This window comes from Vulpes lagopus, chromosome 24 (assembly GCF_018345385.1).
Source record: "Vulpes lagopus strain Blue_001 chromosome 24, ASM1834538v1, whole genome shotgun sequence".
NCBI lineage: Eukaryota > Metazoa > Chordata > Mammalia > Carnivora > Canidae > Vulpes > Vulpes lagopus.
Genome location: NC_054847.1, coordinates 56,464,387 through 56,472,210, shown reverse-complemented (window position 1 = coordinate 56,472,210; position 7,824 = coordinate 56,464,387).

Sequence of the window (7,824 nt, the reverse complement as noted above, 5' to 3'; positions counted from 1 at the left end):
GGGTGACAGGGCTTGAGAGACTCCTAACTCTGTGAAATGAACAAGGGGGTAGAAAGGGAGGTGGATAGGGGTTTGGGGTGACTAGGTGACGGGCACTTAGGGGGGCACTTGATGGGATGAGCACTGGGTGATATGCTATATTGGCAAACTGAACTCCAATAAAAAAAATACAAAAAAGTATTACAAACACAATAAATAAATAAATAAATAAATAAATAAATAAATAAATAAAACATAAGAACCAGCTATACGTTTTCTACAAGAGACTCCCTTTATCACAATACAAAGAAGTTAAAAATAAAGAGACAGAAAAAGGTAAGCCACCATGGTAACACAAATCAAACATAACCAAGAATAGCTACATGCATTTCAGACAAAGCTGAGTTCAGAACCAGGAAAATGATCAGGTGTAAAGAGAGGCATTACCTAAAGAGGTAGGGGTCTATTCTCCAAGAAGACATAACCAGTCTTTCATGTAAACGTATCTGACAACACAACATCAAGTATGTGATTCAAAAAGTATTGAAGATTGGAAAGAAAAATGGACAAATCCATTTGCTGGATAGCCATTCAAACTCCCAATCTGTTATCCAGCATGAAACCCTGGTTTTTCAGTAACTGATACATGCGTCAGGCATAAAGGTATTAAGGATGAACTGAACAGTCATTTTGATCAATGCTAAATGACATTTAGGAAATATTTTATCTAGAAACAGCAGAACACACAGTCTTCCCAAACTCAGGTGGAGCATTGACTACAATAACCACGTTCAGAGGGAAAGAAACTCCCACACCTCATAAAATTTAAAACAAGAGAATTCATAGAAATTTGCTGTCAGAGCCAAAAGGAAAACATGAACATAGAAAGCTAAAACAGATAACTAGAAAATTCCAAAATATATGGAGAATAAGCAGCACATGGATTAAAATAATTTCTGCAGAAATTGATAAAATGGAAAATTGAAATCAATAAAATCAATAAAACCAAAACTAGTTCTTGAAAAAGAGTTTTTTAAATGAAGAAACATTTAGAATTGTCAGATTTTCTTGAAGTATGGAGCCCTTAATTATGATATAACGACCATCTTTATCTCTTGCTACACACTTTGTATAAAATCTAGTCTGACATAAAAAAAGAAACAAAACCTCCATTCTCCAAATAGTATGATGTGGTTACCTATGGCAGACAGGCCATCTTAAGTCAGCACCTTAAATTGCAGAAAACCAGGAAATGTTTATGAAGTGAATGTTTCATTATAAACCCTGGTGGTAGATTGGTTAGCTTATTTGTTAGGGCAATAATTTAGGAATTCTTAAGTTACATTACTATGTGTCATTATTAAAATAAATTCAAGAATACTGAAATTCTGTAGTTAATAATACTGTATTGTATATTTGAAACTTGTTAAGAGCGTAGGTCTTAAAAGTTGTCATCATAAGGCGCGCCTGGGTAGCTCAGTCAGTTTAGCAACAGAGTCTTGATTTCGGCTCAGGTTGTGATTGCAGGGTTATGAGATTGAGCCCCATGTAGGGCTCTGCACTAGTGATAATCCTACTTGGAATTCCCTCTCTGCCTCTCCCTCTGCTTCTCCCCCTACTTGAGCTCTCCCTCTCTCTTTCTCTAAAAAAAAATAAATAAAGTTAACATCAGGAGAAAAAACCTTGTAACTCTGTGGTGATGGATGTTAACTAAACTTAGCACAGTGATTATACTCCCATATACACAAATATCCAGTCATGTCATCACATGAAACGAATGTAATGTCACATGTCCTTTGTATCTCAATAAAAATAGCTAAAGAAGAATAATAAAATTATGAACAAAAAGTTATAATTAATAATAAAATTATAAATTAAAAATGTAAAAGTACCAGCGAGCAGGACACAGATGCACTTTGACTATGCATCCCCAGGGAAAGGGCTTTGGAGGCCTCACAGCATGAAATCTCAGCACCCAGCAGGGACAAAGCATGTTCTAGAAGACCCTAGCCCACTCCAGCCATTCATTCATGTCCACACCACACCGTGTGCTCTCTCACCTCTCAAGGAGCAGTGTTTCCCTGAGACTCCATCAGACCCACGTCTACACGATGCGCAGAGGAAATCTCTCTCTCTTGCCCAGTAAGGTGCAGACCAGGCACCTCTTCCTGCAGTGCAGCCAAACGGCCTCACAACACTCATACGGGAATGCTCCCTTTTCATCACCTTAGTGCTAATTTTATGTAGGAGACTCGCACATGCCCACACATACGTGCATGTGCATAGACACACACACACACACACACACACACACATGCACACACATGCCCCCCACCCCCACACATCCACATGCCCACACATACCTGCACAGACACACATGAACACACAAGCACATGCCCTCCCCACATGCACCCACACACATACATGTGCACACACACACACATACAGAGCTGGGGAGGAAAAGAGATCTAACACAGGTTTTCCATTGTTCTCTTTGTTATCACTCCTAAATGGCTTATTAAAAAGAAACAGTTTAAATGATTGTCACCACTTTTTACCGAAGTTAGTTCAGACATGTCAATTCTAGAACACACCAGTGTTCCCTTTGGAGTCCTCTCGTGGCTTCAGGAGGGCAAGGGAACGTTGTCCGGTTGGTGGTGTGCCCAGAGCTGGTCTGAGTGTGTCTCTTATTCATAATCCACGTGCACAGGGAACCCATATCTTAAAAGATTATATAACTGGTGATAATTTTAATGATTTAATGTTGGAGATCTGTTACCAAAGAAACTGGAGAAATATACTCCCCTTCAGATTTTTTTAAAAAGGCTTATTTCCAATTTTATTTCTCAAAGCCTCTTTACGTCAAAAATTTAATGGTGATTATGATCATTACCTTGGAGTTTTTTCAACTCCAAGGTTCATATTCACCCAGTTAGACTTTTGAGGAGTTGTTTTTCTTTTTTAAGTAGGCTCCTCATCTGGCTCCCACTTGAACTCATGACTCTGAGATCATAACCTGAGCTGAGATCAAAAGTTGGACAAATGCTCATCTGACTGAGCACCCAGGCACCCCTAGGAGTGTTTTTTAATGCATTATAATGAAAAATAATACCAAGTGCCTATTGCAACAGCACAAGGAAGTGACTTAGGTCAGAAAGATAATGCAAACAGGTAGGATATACTGTTTGACTACATTATTCCAGCACCTAGCCAATGCCCCACACGCAGGGATCACTCACTATTGGGACAAAGACAAACAGACACTTATACTTCTGAGCAAAAGAAATTTTATAGATAATGATAGTTCATTTTGTTTTTTAGGAAATGCAAGCCTTCTAGTTAAGATTTGAATAAGATTTGAATAGGTATGCCTGGGTCGCTCAGTGGTTGAACATGCCATCTGCTCAGGGCATGATCCCAGGGTCTTGGGGTCAAGCCCTGCATTGGGACCCCCACAGGAAGCCTGCTTCTCCCTCTGCCTGTGTTTCTGCCTCTTTCTGTGTGTCTCTTATGAATAAATAAATAAATAAAATATTTAAAAAATTCTCAAGGTTTTTTCAGCCACTTTCTTCAGTTTAGCAAAGCAGGAGGGTGTCTGCTAACCACCCACCAGGTTGGGGCTATTTAGGCTCCATATCTGCTTTAAAGATTTTGAGAGCATATCTTAGTAGGGTGTTGAAAAAGATGTGCTATTGCTTGCTAGGTCCATTTATTCAGAAAGCACAGGGGGAAGCACCCTAACAAGGTGCCTTAAACCATATTCTTCTTAGCCATCTTCTGATAATCATGCCCAATGTGCCATGGGTGGTGCTCCTCCCCCAGTTCCTGTGTTTCCATTGGGAAACCCATCACAGTGTCCCTGAGCCACAGGGGTTCAGAGTACCCACCCCTCTGAACATGTGCCCCAAAACTTAACCACTGTGTGTGTGTCCCCTCCAGATGTATCTGCCTGGCTGTTGATTGAATTTGGGAAGTGCACATCTAAGACCAATGGCAATCCTCATGCTCATCACAGAGACAGGAACCTGCAAGGAGGAAGCAAAGCAGAGAAGCAAAGCGAAGAGAAAAAAGGAAGGATGGACCAGGCAATATCAGCTGTGTGCGCAGCCACTTCATGCCTGGAACTGCCCTGATGCTTGAGGGTAAAATGTCTGTATTTCAGTGTCTTATCTCATTGCCATCATCATCACTGTCCTCTGCTTAAGGAAGACAATCCTCTAAATAATATTGTGGGTTTAGCTGCACGCAATTTCCTTTTACTTCTCCCATTTGCTCTCACTTCCCCTAGCTGCATGGTCGCCTCCTTGAACTAATGTGCACGCAGCAGTCAGCACTTCCTATTAACAACTGTTCTAGTACAAGAATCAGAGGGCCTGGGACACAGCTCTGGGCCTGTCACTGTCTTCATTGATAGAGTCATTGACATGTTTTTTCTCTGAAATAAAAGGGGTGCCCAACAGTGGGCACCGTCAGTGAACACCCCATGCCATCTTCTCACACAGACTTGCTCAACTTGACATTGATTAAATAGGTTTTCTGAGCCTCATTGGTTTGTCATGCATTCCCTGTGACCTCCATGTAATGTAGGTACTGACCTCTTCACATCACATACAAGGAAACCTAAGCTCACAGAGCCACCGGGCTCTGAAAGAAAAACTGAGGGTCAGAGTCTACAGTGAGCTATGGTTCTCACTCATGAACCAACCACAATACCAACTCCTCAGAGTAAGAATGTAATATCATTTTGAGAACTACAAACACCATTGATGAGCCACATATTTACAATGCCAAATAAGATATAGCTCTGATGCAGTGTGAGCTGTCTGCCATGGGTCAAATACAACCCACAAGACTGTCCTAACCTTGAAGTATGACACACTAGTGTCCTAACCTCCCAGCACAACCCGCAAGATTGTCCTAACCTAAAAGTATGACTCACAAGTGTCCTAACCTCCACACATGATTCACGAGAGTATCTAACTTCCCACAGCAGCTATCTGCCAGGATTGTAAAGAGAAGCTTCAGAAAGGCAAGGATCAATGGTCCTTCACATCTCCCAACATCAGACACAGTCAAAGTCAAGTCTGTGGCCAGAATAAACTGTGTGCAACACAGGTTAGTAAGAGAACCATTGATTTTTTTAAGCTCCTGGAGCCTGGAGAGGCATCCAGTTGTGATTGCTCACAGTGGATGAAAATGCATGGATTTTTCCATTTAAAAAATAACCAAAGCATGGTATTGAAAGTGTCATCAAAATGCAAGTCACAAAATCTTTGAAGAACTTATAGTATCAAGAAAATATATGATATACAGTGAGCTGAATACAAGTTTGGAATGAAAGTCTGACTCAACACAGTAAATGAGAGCATTACTCTTCCCCCCAAATAATAGGTCATTGATTGTGGCACCACTGGGTGACAGTAATGTGTGCCCTTTGACTTCCCAGATGTGTGTTTCTCTTGTGTACCTTCATGGTTTTAGATTTAAAATCAATGACTTTTTTGGGAAGAAGTCATAGAAGAACTATTTATTATACTCAATAAAAATGTCTTCCGTAAATTTACAAATGTATGTAGTATCCGTGTATATATACACACATTCCTACAGCCTGGTCAATATGATTAAAATAAAGATGTTCTACAATTTAAGGGCATAAACCAGAAAACTGCCACCATGACCACAGTAGCCTTTGCTAATGTGAATCACAACTGAAATGTAGAGTATTTATGCCACCACTGTCACTCCCCCACTTTAGAGACGTGAAGCTGAGCCACACCGAGACGGGGGGGGGGTGATCAAAGATCCCCTGGAACAGAGACCTACGCTGTTGAACACCGCACTGCTCCACCTGTCCTTGGTGAGGATTTGAATTTACTTGTGCTCTCAGGGGTTTTAAATATGGTTCTTCACAGGTGCAGCAAATGTTCATCAAGTGCCTGCCAGGTGTGTCACCCCATCCTGTCTCCAGGGACACAGGTAAGAAGCCACTGAGCAGAGCAGCAGGCGGGGCTCACAGTACAGTGGGCAATGCACACCATGTGGTAGAGTGGGAATAGACGAGTGGGGGCCCCGGGGGACAGGGGACATGGCAGTCACACAGAGAGCACTGACACGTGACACTCTGGGTCCCAGGCTTCCTGGAAGCTGATGGATACCCAGGGACCCGAAAAATGTGCATGAGTTCTCATCCACCTGCAGGTATTGGAGGAGAAAACTCAGGGTCAAAGAGGACAGAGGGGACCTGGGGGCAAAGAGCCCAAGGCACTGGACCCACCACAGGCCTAGAGACATCCTTGTATCAAGGCTGGGGAGCCAGGGAGGAGGACAGAGGCCAGCCAGGTGGCCCCACGAGGCCAGGCTCCCTGCCGCCTGCGTGGGTAGGAGCTGGGCTGCTATGAGTGGAGGCTGTAGGGGAAGGTCTGCAACTCTCTCTGACTCATGCCAACCCAGCAAAAGGCATTCCCCAGGAAGATCCCAGGATAAGGAGGATAAGGCTGTGTCCTAACAGGATTCAGAGTGGGACTGCAGAATTGAAGCCCTGCTTCCAGTGCCAGGATGTATAAACACTACGATGGTGATGGCAGTGACCAGTAGCCTGGAGTAGGGTGGTTAACTCTTGACAAGGCTCCTCCAACCATCTCTGATGCTAGCAGCCATCCCAACAGAGAGGTGTTTTGCTGCATTTGCATGTAATGCTCTGCGTGCAGCAAACACAAGGAGAAACTCCACTGTACACATGCAGTGAGTCCATACAAACCAGCCAGGAGGGAGGCCTTGCCTGGGGTTAGTGTCCAAACGAAACAAGAGGGGACCCAGACACCAATTGTGTGCTGAGCGAATTGGAATTCTCTGTTAGGAACCGAATGTGTATAGTCTTCTGACTTGTTTTGAAATCTTTTTTTTTCAAAAACAGCTAAAAATATCTGACAGTGATCAGGGAAAGAACAAATCAAAAAAACTAAACAAACAAACAAAAAATCCATAAATTCTAAGGCCTTTCCTGGTAGAAACTTTCTTCATAGAAAATTGCATTTTAGGTGCTAACAGCCTTCTCAGAAAGAAAGACACCTTCACAGAAGCAGGGCTTCTTCTGGGTGGGAGCAAGGGCTAATCTAAGGACAAGGGTCTGCCACCGGCCAGGCTGCCACTGGGGTTCACCTGCTCACTAATGGGAGGCCAGCTGCCCTGGAGGCCTTGAACACATGGAACATGCCTTCCTCAACCAACGTGGGCACCTCCATGCCAGCTCCCCACACCATGAGGGAGGTGGGGATGAGGATTCCATGGGGCAATGTGAGCAGAGATCTGATAAAGGGGCAGGTGCCCGTGGGCAGGTGAGCTCCAGTAGAGAGCCCTGCCCTTCCTCTGGCAGTCTGTTCCTCTGTCACTCCATCTTCTCATCTGCTTTCCCACCCCACGTTCTCTTCTGACTCAAGCCTCTGATCCCTGCAACTCTCCAGGCACACCAGCCCTACCAGCTTGTCTTCCCCACCGAAATGTGTCCAGTCTACCATTCCTACGTTCAAGGACCCTGGATGGCTTGGCCACCTGTATTCATCCTCAGGCACCCTGCTCCATGCCAGGCTTGGTCAGCTGCCATGGAAATACAAATACAGGCTGGGCCATAACAGGTCAGTACCAGGTGAGGAGGAGCTACACGCTGACCCCAGGTATCCTGGGAAATTATGTCATCACATAGACTGAGATTAAGACCTAATCTTGCCACTCATTTCTGCTCTATGAATGAGCACACCAATCTATCTCTGTGAACATCCATTTCCTTAACTGTAACATGTGAACAGTGGTACTTATTTCATAGATTTATTATGCTGTAAAATAATCAAT